Genomic DNA, 16,668 nt, shown 5'->3' on the forward strand with positions numbered 1-16,668 from the left:
GAGCCGGTGAGCTTAAAATGCAAAAACTGCAAATTGACCTTTAGGTCACAACTAAATCCGCAAAGTTTTACTCACCTGAATCTCACCATTCCGGAGACCCCTTTCTTACCTAATTTTAAGAATGACCTGCAGGGAAACATGAGATTCAATACGCCTTGTACATTGTAAAAAAAACAATTCACGTGTAAACCACGACCATAAGCACAGGCAGGGCCGTATTTACAGCTCACGCTGTCCTAGGCACTAAGCCTGAATATGACCCATTAACCCCTTCCCCCTGCTGGCATTCTGGGCCCTAATGTCCAAGCCATTTTTTAGATTTTTCCATTGTCACATTCGAAGAGCTGTAACTTTTTTATTTTTGCGTCGGCATAGCTGTATAAGGTCTTGTTTTTTGCGGGACGAATTGCAGTTTTTATTGGTACCATTTGAGAGTAGATGCGACTTTTTGATCACTTTCTATCACATTTTTTTTAAGTCAGGATTAACAGAAAACAGCAATTTTTCCATTGTTTTTTATTTTATTTTTTACGGCGTTCACAGTGCGGTTTAAATAATGTAACAGCTTTATAGTCGGGGTCGTTACGGACGCGGCGATACCAAATATGTGTAACTTTTTTGCTTTATTGTAGTTTTTTTTAATAGTAAAGCAGTTTGTAAGGGGAAAAGCTGGGTTTTTCATTTTTTTTTTTTCACTTTTTTTTTTTATTAACTTTATTAAACTTTTTTTACTTTTTTACTAGTCCCACTAGGGGACTTCCCTATCCTCCGATCGCTATTGTAATACACTGCAATACTTTTGTATTGCAGTGTATTACTGCCTGTCCGTTTAAAACGGACAGGCATCTGCTAGGTCATGCCTGCGGCATGATCTAGCAGGCATTCGCTGCAGGCAGACCTGGGGGTCTTTATTAGACCCCCGGCTGCCATAGAAGACACAGACACTCGGCGATTTTATCGCCGGGTGTCAGTGAGATGAGAGGGAGCTCCCTCCCTCTCTCCAAAACCATTCAGATGCGGTGCACGCTATTGTGCACCGCATCTGAAGGGTTAAACGGGTGAGATCGATACTAATATCGATCTCACCCGGCAGAGCAGGGACGCCCCCAGCCCTCAGCTGCTTCTGGCAGCTGAGAGCAGGGAGATTTCACGGCTCCCTGCTCTGTTTACTTTATTCTACAGCAGCGACGTAGTTTGTCGGCGCTCTAGAATAAAGCCCACTAATGACCGCCGTAAAAAGACATATCGGCGGTCATTAAGGGGTTAAAGGTCTTGTCAGGAAAACGTCTGCTCCTTTAAGGTTACCATGACTATGGTTCTGGCTTCTGGGCGTGTCTGTTTTACCTTGAGCCTATCTCTATTGTCTGTCTTTCTGCCTTCAGGTGTAGAATTAGTATTTATACCCAGCCTCCTCCACCTGTCAGTGCTTGTGAATTTTCTTGTCTTCTGGTGTCTGATCAAGCTTCCTACATTCCCTGCACTCCTGACTTCTGGACCTTTTGGAAACTGACCTCAGCTTCCCTTGTTTGCTGATTTTGGATTATCTGCTCCTGGCCGGTTTTGACCTTTGCTATTCCTGATATATGCTTGCCTTCTTATTTGGACTTTCTGTTTATACCCTGGCTGTCAGGTTAGTCTGCATTGCACCTCCTATGCAACGTTGAACTCTGCTAAGACAACCTGGGTCCTAAGCAGCAAAATCCATCCCACCTTGCGGTCGGCTCTGTTGAGAACCTTAGGGTCGCCTTAGACACTGTCGATCAGAGTTGTGATGGATTCGAGGTTGCGGTTTTATGTGCACGCTCCCTCCCGACACTCTCCAGCAGCCTTAGGAGAATCGCTCAAATTGCAATTCCAAAACAGGTCTATTTACTTCAGCCACTTATCATCATACAGTGACTAAATAATACCACCATACACTGACTGAATAATACCACCATACAGTGACTAAATAATACTACCATACAGTGACTAAATAACACCACCATGCAGTGACTGAATAATACCTCCATACACTGACTAAATAATACCATCATACAGTGACTCAATACCACCATACACTGACTGAATAATACCGCCATGCACTGACTGAATAATTCCGCCATACACTGACTGAACAATACCACCATACACTGACTGAACAATACCACCATACACTGACTGAACAATACCATCATACACTGACTGAACAATACCACCATACACTGACTGAACAATACCACCATAAACTGACTGAATAATACCACCATACTGTGACTGAATACCACCATACATTGAATGAATAATACCACCATACAGTGACTGAATAACACCACCATACAGTGACTGAATAATACCTCCATACACTGACTAAATAATACCATCATACAGTGACTCAATAACACCATACACTGACTGAATAATACTGCGATGCACTGACTGAATAATTCCGCCATACACTGACTGAACAATACCACCATACACTGACTGAACAATACCACCATACACTGACTGAACAATACCACCATATACTGACTGAACAATATCACCATAAACTGACTGAATAATACCACCATACATTGAATGAATAATACCACCATACAGTGACTGAATAATACCACCATACAGTGACTGTACAATACCACCATACAGTGACTGAACAATACCACCATACACTGACTGAACAATACCACCATACACTGACTGAACAATACCACCATACACTGACTGAAAAATACCACCATAAACTGACTGAATAATACCACCATACTGTGACTGAATAATACCACCATACATTGAATGAATAATACCACCATACAGTGACTGAATAATACCACCATACAGTGACTGAATAATACCTCCATAAAGTGACCGAATAAAACCACCATACAGAGACTGAATAAAACCACCATACAGAGACTGAATAAAGCCACCATACAGCGACTGAATAATACCACCATACAGCGACTGAATAAAACCACCATACAGCGACTGAATAAAACCACCATACAGCGACTGAATAAAACCACCATACAGCGACTGAATAAAACCACCATACAGCGACTGAATAAAACCACCATACAGAGACTGAATAAAACCACCATACAGCGACTGAACCATACCGTGACTGAATAATACCCCCATACCGTGACTGAATAATACCACCATACAGTGACTGAATAATACAACCATACAGTGACTGAATAATACCACCATACATTGAATGAATAATACCACCATACAGTGACTGAATAATACCACCATACAGTGACTGAATAATACCTCCATAAAGGGACCGAATAAAACCACCATACAGAGACTGAATAAAACCACCATACAGAGACTGAATAAAACCACCATACAGCGACTGAATAATACCACCATACAGCGACTGAATAAAACCACCATACAGCGACTGAATAAAACCACCATACAGCGACTGAATAAAACCACCATACAGCGACTGAATAAAACCACCATACAGCGACTGAATAAAACCACCATACAGTGACTGAATAACACCACCATACAGTGACTGAATAATACCTCCATACACTGACTAAATAATACCATCATACAGTGACTCAATAACACCATACACTGACTGAATAATACTGCGATGCACTGACTGAATAATTCCGCCATACACTGACTGAACAATACCACCATACACTGACTGAACAATACCACCATACACTGACTGAACAATACCACCATATACTGACTGAACAATATCACCATAAACTGACTGAATAATACCACCATACATTGAATGAATAATACCACCATACAGTGACTGAATAATACCACCATACAGTGACTGTACAATACCACCATACAGTGACTGAACAATACCACCATACACTGACTGAACAATACCACCATACACTGACTGAACAATACCACCATACACTGACTGAAAAATACCACCATAAACTGACTGAATAATACCACCATACTGTGACTGAATAATACCACCATACATTGAATGAATAATACCACCATACAGTGACTGAATAATACCACCATACAGTGACTGAATAATACCTCCATAAAGTGACCGAATAAAACCACCATACAGAGACTGAATAAAACCACCATACAGAGACTGAATAAAACCACCATACAGCGACTGAATAATACCACCATACAGCGACTGAATAAAACCACCATACAGCGACTGAATAAAACCACCATACAGCGACTGAATAAAACCACCATACAGCGACTGAATAAAACCACCATACAGCGACTGAATAAAACCACCATACAGAGACTGAATAAAACCACCATACAGCGACTGAACCATACCGTGACTGAATAATACCCCCATACCGTGACTGAATAATACCACCATACAGTGACTGAATAATACAACCATACAGTGACTGAATAATACCACCATACATTGAATGAATAATACCACCATACAGTGACTGAATAATACCACCATACAGTGACTGAATAATACCTCCATAAAGGGACCGAATAAAACCACCATACAGAGACTGAATAAAACCACCATACAGAGACTGAATAAAACCACCATACAGCGACTGAATAATACCACCATACAGCGACTGAATAAAACCACCATACAGCGACTGAATAAAACCACCATACAGCGACTGAATAAAACCACCATACAGCGACTGAATAAAACCACCATACAGCGACTGAATAAAACCACCATACAGAGACTGAATAAAACCACCATACAGCGACTGAATAAAACCACCATACAGCGACTGAATAAAACCACCATACAGAGACTGAATAAAACCACCATACAGCGACTGAACCATACCGTGACTGAATAATACCCCCATACCGTGACTGAATAATACCACCATTCATTGACTGAATAATATCACCATACAGTGACTGAATAATACAACCATACAGTGACTGAATAATACCACCATACAGTGACTGAACCATACAGTGACTGAATAATACAATCATACAGTGACCGAATAATACCACCATACAGTGACTGAATAATACCATCATACAGTGACTGAATAATACCACCATACAGTGACTGAATAATAACCACCATACAGTGACTTAATAATACCACCATTCATTGACTGAATAATACCATCATACGCTGACTGAATAATAAGTGATAATAATGCCACTATACGTGACTGAATAATACCACCATTCCATGACTGAATAATACCACCAAACAATGACTGAATAATACCACCATACCGTGACTGACTAATACCATCATACGCTGACTGAATAATACCATCATACGCTGACTAAATAATACCACCATACAGTGACAGAATAATACCACCATAGTGTGACTAAACAATACCACCATACACTGACTAAATAATACCACCATACAGTGACTGAATAATACTACTATACAGTGACTGAATAATACCACCATACCGTGACTGAATAATACCATCATACACTGACTGAATAATACCATCATACACTGACTGAATACCATCATACCGTGACTGTAAAGGATCTGCCAGGCACTACATCTGGGTATACTCCCAGGATTAATCAGTCGACACCTGAGGCCAGACCTCTGAGACTGACACCTGCTCCCACCAATCAGGTTGGCAGGCTCAGGAGTGGGAGAGCCTATCGCGGCCTGGACAGTCAGAGTTAGCTCCGCCCCCTGTCCATTTATACCTGCCGTTTTCTCTTCCTCCTTGCTTGTTATTCTTTTTGGATTCCTGGCCCCACTGCTGCCTTGCTCCAGCCTGCTTCTGCCGTGCTTCTGCCTTGCTTCAGTTCCGTTTATCCTGCGTTGCTCTGCCCCTGGCTTGCTTCTGCTCCGTGCTCCCGTTTGTATACTCCACTACTTCCTGATCCTGTCTGGCTCATTCACCGCTCCGTTTCCTCGCGGCGTTCCGTGGGCTACTGTATTCCCTTGCGTGTTCCCTGTTTGTCTCCCTTGCACTTAGACAGCGTAGGGACCGCCGCCAAGTTGTACCCCGTCGCCTAGGGCGGGTCGTTGCAAGTAGGCAGGGACAGGGCGGTGGGTAGATTAGGGCTCACTTGTTCCCTTCACCTCCTTCCTGCCATTACATAATAACAAGCCCTTACCTAGTCTACCATTTCTTCTACCCTGACGCTATCATGGACCCCCTTGAGACCCTGACCCAGCAGATGCAGGGCCTCTCCCTACAGGTCCAGGCCCTGGCTCAGAGGGTCAATCAGTCTGACGCTGCCTTTGTAGTACCCCTCACCTCACCTTTAGAACCCAACCTCAAGTTACCTGACCGGTTCTCAGGGGACCGTAAGACTTTTCTCTCCTTCCGGGAGAGTTGCAGACTTTATTTCCACCTAAGACCTCACTCCTCAGGTTCCGAGAACCAGCGGGTGGGTATCATTATATCCCGACTCCAGGAAGGGCCCCAAGAGTGGGCCTTCTCCTTGGCTCCTGACGCCCCTGAACTTTCCTCCGTTGATCGGTTTTTCTCTGCCCTCGGTCTCATTTACGACGAGACTGACAGGACTGCCTTAGCCGAGAGTCAGCTGGTGACCTTACGTCAGGGTGGGAGACCTGTTGAGGAATACTGTTCTGATTTTAGAAAGTGGTGCTTAGCTTCTCGGTGGAACGACCCGGCCCTAAAGTGCCAGTTTAGGTTAGGATTATCTGACGCCCTGAAGGATCTGCTGGTTAGCTACCCCTCTTCTGACTCCCTAGACCAGGTTATGGCCCTAGCAGTACGACTTGACCGACGTCTCAGGGAACGTCAGCTTGAACGTTTCAATGTTTTCCCCTCTGACTGCCCTGCGATTCCCCCCGAGGTCCCGTCTCCTCGCTCTTCCACGGAGGACTCGGAGGTACCTATGCAACTCGGGGCCTCCATGTCCCTTCGACAACGTAGAGAGTTTCGCAGGAAGAATGGTCTCTGCTTCTATTGTGGGGACGACAAGCATCTACTGAACACCTGTCCCAGGCGCAAGAATAAGCAGCCGGAAAACTTCTGCGCCTAAGTGATCATCGGGGAGGTCACTTGGGCGCACAGGTATTTCCCGTTAATACTAAACGCAATAAGATTTTGCTTCCCTTTCAGGTCTCGTTTGCTGGCCGGTCTGCCACTGGCAGTGCCTTCGTGGATTCAGGCTCATCTGCTAATATCATGTCTGTGGAATTTGCTATGTCTCTAAAAATGCCATTTATTGATTTACCTTATCCTATCCCTGTAGTAGGTATCGACTCCACTCCTCTTGCTAATGGTTATTTTACTCAGCATACTCCTGTTTTTGAACTCCGTGTTGGCTCCATGCATTTGGAGCAGTGCTCTGTACTGGTGATGCAGGGATTATCGTCCGATCTGGTATTAGGTCTTCCCTGGTTGCAGCTGCATAATCCCACGTTTGATTGGAATACTGGGGATCTCACCAAATGGGGTAGTGATTGCCTGATGTCATGTCTTTCGGTTAACTCTATTTCTCCCCGGGAGGAGGTAAACTCGCTTCCTGAGTTTGTTCAGGACTTCGCTGATGTGTTTTCTAAGGAGGCCTCCGAGGTGTTGCCCCCTCATAGAGATTACGATTGCGCCATCGATTTGGTGCCTGGTGCCAAGCTTCCTAAGGGGAGGATATTTAATCTTTCATGTCCTGAACGTAAAGCTATGAGGGAGTATATCCAAGAATGCCTGGCCAAGGGTTTCATTCGCCCCTCGACTTCTCCTGTAGGTGCTGGCTTCTTTTTCGTGGGGAAGAAGGATGGTGGTCTTAGGCCGTGCATTGATTATCGGAACTTGAATAAGGTCACAGTAAGGAACCAGTATCCCCTTCCTTTGATTCCGGATCTTTTTAATCAGGTTCAGGGGGCCCAATGGTTCTCTAAGTTTGATCTACGGGGGGCATATAACCTTATCCGCATCAAAGAGGGGGATGAGTGGAAAACTGCGTTCAACACGCCCGAAGGTCATTTCGAATACCTAGTCATGCCCTTTGGGTTGTGTAATGCCCCTGCCGTCTTCCAGAATTTTATTAACCGACCTGCGGGCTTACTACGTTCCTTGCCCATTCCCCAGAGACCTTGGACCCATATCTCCATGGATTTTATCACCGATTTGCCTCCATCTCAGGGCAAGTCGGTGGTGTGGGTGGTAGTAGACCGCTTCAGCAAGATGTGCCACTTTGTGCCCCTTAAGAAACTACCTAACGCCAAGACGTTAGCTTCTTTGTTTGTGAAACACATTCTGCGTCTCCACGGGGCCCCGGTCAATATAGTTTCGGACAGAGGGGTACAATTTGTTTCCTTATTTTGGAGAGCTTTTTGTAAAAAGTTGGAGATTGATCTATCCTTCTCCTCCGCCTTCCATCCCGAAACTAATGGCCAAACGGAAAGGACTAACCAATCCCTGGAACAATATTTAAGGTGTTTCATTTCTGACTGTCAATTTGATTGGGTCTCATTCCTTCCCCTCGCCGAATTTTCCCTGAATAACCGGGTCAGTAACTCGTCAGGGGTCTCCCCGTTTTTCTGTAATTTCGGGTTTAATCCTAGGTTCTCCTCCGTTTCCCCTGGTTGTTCCAATAATCCCGAGGTAGAGGACGTTCATCGGGAACTGTGCACAGTCTGGGCCCAGGTACAGAAGAACCTAGAGGCGTCCCAGAGCGTACAAAAGATTCAGGCTGATTGTAGACGTTCTGCTAACCCCCGGTTTGTCGTCGGGGATCTGATGTGGTTGTCGTCGAGGAACTTGCGCCTTAAGGTCCCGTCCAGGAAGTTTGCTCCCCTATTTATTGGACCTTATAAGGTCATTGAAGTCCTCAACCCTGTATCCTTCCGTCTGGAGCTGCCCCCATCCTTTCGCATACACGACGTCTTCCATACCTCCCTCCTGAAACGCTGCTCCCCGTCCTGGTCCCCCTCGAGGAAACCTCCTGTTCCCGTTCTCACCCCTGAGGGGGTGGAATTCGAGGTGGCCAAGATTGTGGACAGTAGGATGATCCAGGGCTCCCTCCAGTACCTGGTCCATTGGAGAGGATACGGGCCGGAGGAGAGGACTTGGGTACCTGCTCGAGATGTTCACGCTGGGGTATTGATAAGGAGGTTCCACCTTCTCTTCCCCACTAAACCGGGTCCTCTTAGTAAGGGTCCGGTGGCCCCTCATAAAAGGGGGAGTACTGTAAAGGATCTGCCAGGCACTACATCTGGGTATACTCCCAGGATTAATCAGTCGACACCTGAGGCCAGACCTCTGAGACTGACACCTGCTCCCACCAATCAGGTTGGCAGGCTCAGGAGTGGGAGAGCCTATCGCGGCCTGGTCAGTCAGAGTTAGCTCCGCCCCCTGTCCATTTATACCTGCCGTTTTCTCTTCCTCCTTGCTTGTTATTCTTTTTGGATTCCTGGCCCCACTGCTGCCTTGCTCCAGCCTGCTTCTGCCGTGCTTCTGCCTTGCTTCAGTTCCGTTTATCCTGCGTTGCTCTGCCCCTGGCTTGCTTCTGCTCCGTGCTCCCGTTTGTATACTCCACTACTTCCTGATCCTGTCTGGCTCATTCACCGCTCCGTTTCCTCGCGGCGTTCCGTGGGCTACTGTATTCCCTTGCGTGTTCCCTGTTTGTCTCCCTTGCACTTAGACAGCGTAGGGACCGCCGCCAAGTTGTACCCCGTCGCCTAGGGCGGGTCGTTGCAAGTAGGCAGGGACAGGGCGGTGGGTAGATTAGGGCTCACTTGTTCCCTTCACCTCCTTCCTGCCATTACAGTGACTGAATAATACCATCATACACTGACTGAATACCAGCATACCGTGACTGAATAATACCACCACACACTGACTGAATAATACCATCATACAGTGACTGATTAACCCGTTAGTGACCGCCCATTGGTATTTTTACGGCGGCCACTAACCGGCTTTATTCCAATGCAATAGCCTTTTTACGGCGCAGCATCGGAATAAATAAATAGGGCAGGGGGCAGTTAAATCTCCCTGCTCTCAAGTACCTCTGGTAGCAGAGTGCTTGGAGCAGCGCTCCTCGAGCGGGCGGATTGAAATCCGCCCGTTTAACCCCTCAGATGTAGGGATGTCACGATACCAGAATTTGGACTTCGATACCAATACTGTGTGTAGTATTGCGATTTCGATACCATATCGATACTTTGCCAACAGTAATGAAAAAAAAAGTTCTTCCATTTTGTGATGTGAGGCACGAGGTGTAATGAATTTTGAATGTGCCTCACATTAATAGTAATTAACCCCATCATGTTTCTCAGTCATAATGGGTTAATGTGTAAGGTACATGATGGTGTTAATTCCTATTAATGTGAGGCACATGGAGGTTAAATTCATCACACCTCGTGCCTCACAATAAGTGAAGCTAAGCAGTTTTTATTTTAATATTTGATGTTTTTACTTTATTTTTAAACTTTAATGTACTGGCATATGTGAAAGTGATTAGAATATGTCTAAAAGATAACATTTTGCATGGACTCCATCTTGTATGGTAGGCGTCCATTTTGGATTGTTGGAATCTATCTTGTGGCCTGAAGGAGCCATCTTGAGATTAAGTAAAAAGTAATATGTCAGCAGATGTCCTGAAGCAATTCTATGTTATGTGTTCTTGAATTGAATGTTTTATTACTCTTGTGAGGAGCAGATCAAATAGCCTAAGAAGGAGACAAATTAACTTGTGTCTCTGAAATGTGTGTCTTCCCATGGGACAAGGTTCAGGCCACCTGGGGCTTGGAGGGTGAAGAATTATTATAATGCATTGAAATATTCTCATTGGCTGAATCAGAGTCATTATCATAATGTAGATGATTGGCTGAAACCAAAGCCTACACCTTTCCTGTCATTATACTTATATACTTGTTTGGATCAATAAAGATCAGAGAAGGATTTTGAGCATACAAGCATGGTCTCTTGTGTCGTCTTTTCTCTCAGATATATATATCTATCACCTATGATTTGGAAGCTGGATAAATCACTGGAGGGCGGGTATCGGTTGACATACCCATTACAAATTTCAGTCTAATATATTTTGGCCCATGATTGCGTTAACAGCATATATCTATATACAGATAGTACACAGGCATATACCTATATGCCAGTACATTAGCCTGTGTAGAGATAGTACACAGGCAGTTAGATAGTACACAGGCAGTTGTTAGGACATACCTCAGTATGCCCTAACAGGAAATATGGTAAAACAGCACTGGGGTCTTCAATGGACCCTGGGCTGTCTGCCCATATATGGTATGCCCCTCAATCTCATCACAGGGATTCCTGTGATGCGATCCAAGGGGCATCCCCCTTCTCACTTCCTCTTGAATGCTGCAGTCAGCTTTGATCGCAGCATTCAGGGGAATAACGGCGGAGATGAGAGGTTTCTCTGATCTCCGCCAGCGGGGCTGCGGTTGTGTAATACAGTCATTGCCCCGCTCCTGACAGGAAGGGCGCGCGCGGTCAGCCTGAGGTGATTCGGCCGGCGCTGCACTAATGAGCGGCGGCGCAGGCACTGAAGACAGAACATGGGTGTGTTTTGCAGTGCGCCCACCATGTTCTGTCTTCAGTGCCGCCGCTCATTAGTACAGTGCCGGCCGCATCGCATCATCCTGACGGCGCGCACTTGTCAGGACTCAGGAGCGGGGCAGTGACTGTATTACAAGGCCGCAGCCCCGCTCGCATTCATTCATGTGTTACTATACTGAGCTGTGCGGCCATGAAATAACGGTATCGAACCGTTTTGGGATGCAGAGTATCGAAACAGTATCGAAGTGCATCCCTACTTAGATGTGGCGCTCAATAGCGAGCGCCGGATCTAAGTAGTTTCGGAGGGAAGCGGCTCCCTCTCTCACACCACCGGCACCCTGCATGCGATCGCAGGGTATCGGTGCTTTCTATGGCTAACAAAGGCCCCCAGGTCTGCCTGTAGTGGATGCCTGCTAGGCCATGCCAGAGGCCTGTCAGTTTTACACTGATAGGCAATAATACACTGCAATAGAGAAGTATTGCAGTGTATTATAAAAGCCATCAAACGATCGAATAGTAAAGTTCCCAAGTGAGACTAATAAAAAAGTTTAATAAAGTTAACTAAATAAATAAATAATTAAAAAGCCCACGGAAAAACAAAAAAAGAAAAACTCACCTTTTCCACTTACAAAATGTTTTATTATGGAAAAAAAAAAGTTAAAAAGTTACACATATTTGGTATCGCCACGTCTGTAACGACCCCAACTATAAAGTTATTACAGCATTTAACCAACTCGGCAAACACCGTAAAAAATTAAATAAAAAACAATGCAAGAATTGCTGTTTTCTGTGAATCCTGCCTTGAAAAAAATGTGATAAAAAGTTATCAAAAAGTCGCATCTACTCCAAAATGGTACCAATAAAAACTAATAGTCGTACCGCAAAAAAAAAGCCTTCATACAACTGCATCGGCGGAAAAATAAAAACGTTATGGCTCTTCAAATATGGAGACACAAAACCAAATCATTTTGAAAAAAAAGTGTTTTTACTGTCTAAGGCCCCATGCACACGACTGTAAAAACTCCCGTAATTACGGGCCCATAGACTTCTATTGGCCACGGGTACCTCCCCGTATGCTTACGGGAAGGTGCCCGTGCCGTTGAAAAAGATAGAACATGTCCTATTTCAAACCGTTATTACGGCACGGGCAGCCCATAGAAGTCTGTGGGGCTCCCGTAATTACGGGTGACTACGTGTGTGCACCCGTAATTACGGGAGCGTTGCTAGGCGACGTCAGTAAATAGTCACTGTCCAGGGTGCTGAAAGAGTTAAACGATCGGCAGTAACTGTTTCAGCACCCTGGACAGTGGCTACCGATCACAATATAGATAAAGCTGTAAAAAAAAAAAAAGACGTTCATGCTTACCCAGAACTCCCTGCTTCTTCCTCCAGTCCGGCCTCCTGGGATGACGTTACAGCCCATGTGACCGCTGCAGTCAATCACAGGTCAATCACAGGCTGCAGCGGTCACATGGACTGCCGCGTCATCCAGGGAGGTCGGGCTGGATGTCAAGAGAGGGACGCGTCACCAAGACAACGGCCGGGTAAGTATGAATTTCTTTTACTTTTACTGCGGAAAGGGCTGTCCCTTCTCTCTATCCTGCACTGATAGAGAGAAGGGGCTGCCGATTAGTGCAGTGCAATTTTGCAGCCAAAAACGTGCCCGTAAATACGGGTGGAATACGGGTCGAATACGTGTGACCAAGGACCCGTATTTACGCCAGTATTTACGGGTGGACAAAAATACGGTCGTGTGAATGAGGCCTAAGGCCCCAAGCACATGAACGTAAAAACACCCGTAATCACGGACCGAATTTACGGCCCGTAATTACAGGCCCATAGACTTCTACGTTGAAAAATATAGAACATGTCCTATTTCAGGCCATAATTACGGCACGGGCAGGCCCATAGAAGTCTATGGGGCTCCCGTAATTACGGGTGGCTACATGTGTGCACCTGTAATTACGGGAGCATTGCTAGGCGACATCAGGGGATAGTCACTGTCCAGGGTGCTGAAAGAGTTAACTGATCGGCAGTATCTCTTTCAGCACCCGGGACAGTGACTACCGCTGGAGTTAATAGTATTAAAAGTTAACTTACCTGATCCTTCCTCCAGTCCGGCCTCCCGGGATGATGCTTCATCCCATGTGACCGCTGCAGCCTGTGAGTCACATGGACTGCCGCGTCATCCAGGGAGGTCGGACTGGATGTCAAAAGAGGGACGCGTCACCAAGACAACGGCCGGGGTACATATGAACTTCTTTTACTTTACTTCTTTAACTTTGCCCGAAAGGGCTGCCCCTTCTCTCTATTCAGTACTGATAGAGAGAAGGGGCTGCCGATTAGTGAAAACGGTCCGTAAATACGGGTGGGATACTGGTGACACCGGACCCGTATTTACGGGCACGGGTCCGTAAATACTGGTGGAATACGGGTCGAATACGTGTGACAAAGGACCCGTATTTACGGGAGGAAAAATATATGTTCTTGTGCATGAGGCCTAAAAGTAGTAAAACATACAAAACTTATATAAATTTGGTATCGCTGCAATCGTAACAACCCGCTGAATAAAGTTATTGTGTTATTTATACCACACGTTAAACGGCGTCAATTTAGGACGCAAAAAAAGTGGCGAAATTGCTGGTTTTCTCTATCCCCCCCAAAAAAAGTAAATAAAAGTTAATCAAGAAATTATACGTTCCCCAAAATGGCGCTATTAAAAAATCCAACTTATCCTGCAAAAAACAAGACCTTATACAGCTATGTCGACACAAAATAAAAATAAAAGTTCTATCTCTTCGAATGCGACGATGGAAAAACGTAAAAAATAGCTTGGTCATTGAGGCCTAAAATAGGCTGGTCACTAAAGGGTCAACACCACCATACCATGACTAGATTACATGATGGGCCCGAAAAAAATTGTGCACAACCTTGCGAACATTTTAAAATGTCTGATAGGGAAACATTGAAGTTGATGTCATGTCGTCATAACGCCAAAATTATAGCCTTATAGCCAAATCTACCCCACCCCCACCAACAAGCAAACTATAAATAAGCCCCGCTCCGCCACTAATTATTTAGGACGTATTCACACGTTACATTCATATTTTGCTGTAATTTTCACTAAATTAAATGCAGCAAAACTGCAATATGGCAGCAACACGTGAATATATTCTTAGGGTAGGAATACACGCAGCGAATAACACTGCAGATCGTCCGTAATGGCTTTCATTGTGGAAAATCTGCAGCATAAGGCTGGGTTCACACGAGCATGTTCGGTCCGTAATGGACGGAACGTATTTCGGCCGCAAGTCCCGGACTGAACACAGTGCAGGGAGCCGGGCTCCTAGCATCATACATATGTACGACGCTAGGAGTCCCTGCCTCTCCGTGGAACTACTGTCTGGTACTGTAATCATGATTTCAGTACGGGACAGCTGTCCCGCAGCGAGGCAGGGACTCCTAGCGTCGTACATAACTATGATGCTAGGAGCCCGGCTCCCTGCACTGTGTTCGGTCCGGGACTTGCGGCCGAAATACGTTCCGTCCATTACGGACGTAACACGCTCGTGTGAACCCAGCCTAACCCAGTAGCAGCAGCGCGGGTAAGATTTGAACAAACATCATCCCTACACAGAAGTTGTCCATACATTGACCTGCGGTTTTTTAATCTGCCGTACGTCAATTTATGCTGCGGAATCGCTGCTCTTGTATCGTGGGATTTACCCATTGAATTCAATGGGAGGTAAAACCTGCAACAAAGTCATGTGTTGCGTCTTTTGCGGCATAAACGCTGCCATTCTGGCGCAAAAATCTCAAATGAGAAAAAAAAAAGCTGATACTTACACCCGGCCGTAGTCATGGCGACGCATTAATCTGTTCTGAACGCAGCCTGGCCTCACGATTCATCCCATGTGACTGCTGCAGCCAATCAAAGACTGCAGCGGTCACATGAACTACAGCGTCATCCCAGGAGGCCCTGAACAGAGGGACGCGTCGCCATGACTACAGCCGGGAGCAAGGATCAGCTTTATTTAAAAATTATTTCTGCAGTCTTTCCGCAGCGGACCTGCCACCCGTGCGGTTTCTCAGCTGGAATTCCCTGCGGTTTTCCGGGCGGATACTCTGTATAGTTTTTCGCAGTGTATCCGCCCTGTGTGTTCCCACCCCTATTAATCAAGTTGCCCTCGCCCACAAGAATGATCTCTTTGTCCCCCATACATAACATTTGCAGCCAAGTTTCAGAATACAGAAGTCCCCCTCCCCACAAAATAGATTTATAAAGAATCCCCCCACATAAAGCACTTATAAACAAGTCGCCCCTCCCCCACAACATCGATCTATACAGAAGCCCCCATCCAGTTACAGCTCCCTCTTCCCTCCCCCACACACTGCACATACACGGAGTACACTGAAGCTGCTGCTCTTACCAGACTCCGGAGGCCCGTGGAGGAGTTATCACTGTGGCAGCAGCAGAGGAGGGAGAAACTGCGGGGGGCGGTGCAGGGCTGAGTCTGTGTGCAGGACCGACTGCCTGATTGGTGGAGCAGACAGAAGACCCTGACGCTCCACCAATCAGCACTCACCTCTCACTGCAGAGAGGAAAGAGCAATTCTCCTCTCTGTGTGGGAAAACAGATCCTCGTGTGTATGGGGCCCGAGCAGACTGCTAATTCAGCAGAGCGCCCGTCTTCTCACAGCCATAAAATTCCTGCCAAAACTAGGGTGAGTTCACATATGCAGCTCACATTAAGGTCAATGGGGGCAATATAAATACATGTGCAGCTAGCTTCCCCTAGTGGCAGCTGCAAGCAAGGGCGGGAGGATTCCCGCTCGTTTAATGCATAGTGGACGGCTCTGACACTGGCCAGGACAATGTGTGCACAACTAAATGTAAGCGCGGAGGAGTGATGGGGGCGGCAACGCCCGCCCTCTGCGCCCGTTTTATTTGTGTTCTCTGCCTGGCCAGTGTCCGAGCAATATGAACGGATCTGCCCCTGGCGCTGCGGAGCCCACAACGACCTGACGCTCAGGACGTTCTGTGTGTAGTTTGCGCTGCCGTCACCCCCTCTCCTAACCCCCGTTGGCGCGCGGCAGCCGCATATTCTTTATTCTCCGGCTCCTGGACTGAGCGGCCTCATGACTTCTTGCATTTGGGAAGAGACAGAGGCCGCAGAGCAGTCAGAGCTTGAAGTGTGAGTGTGACTTTT

At 46.1% G+C, this 16,668-nt stretch overlaps 1 protein-coding gene across 3 annotated transcripts in view; it reads right to left on the reverse strand.

Annotated features, from left to right (window-relative positions):
- The window catches only part of LOC142748289 (CD209 antigen-like protein C), a 110,900-nt gene extending 94,651 nt beyond the window's left edge, over positions 1-16,249 (reverse strand). For 2 of the 3 annotated variants that reach the window (XR_012882217.1, XR_012882216.1), the window contains exons 1-2: positions 15,890-16,249; positions 76-126 (exon numbers count right to left, since the gene is read on the reverse strand). The gene's annotated coding sequence lies outside the window, so the exon portion shown is untranslated. The remainder of the gene's footprint in view (positions 1-75; positions 127-15,889) is intronic. The other variant, XM_075855389.1, reaches the window with a different exon arrangement.
- Between the last annotated feature and the right edge of the window lie 419 nt (positions 16,250-16,668).

Source organism: Rhinoderma darwinii, chromosome 3, assembly GCF_050947455.1.
Source record: "Rhinoderma darwinii isolate aRhiDar2 chromosome 3, aRhiDar2.hap1, whole genome shotgun sequence".
NCBI classification, from domain to species: Eukaryota; Metazoa; Chordata; class Amphibia; order Anura; family Rhinodermatidae; genus Rhinoderma; species Rhinoderma darwinii.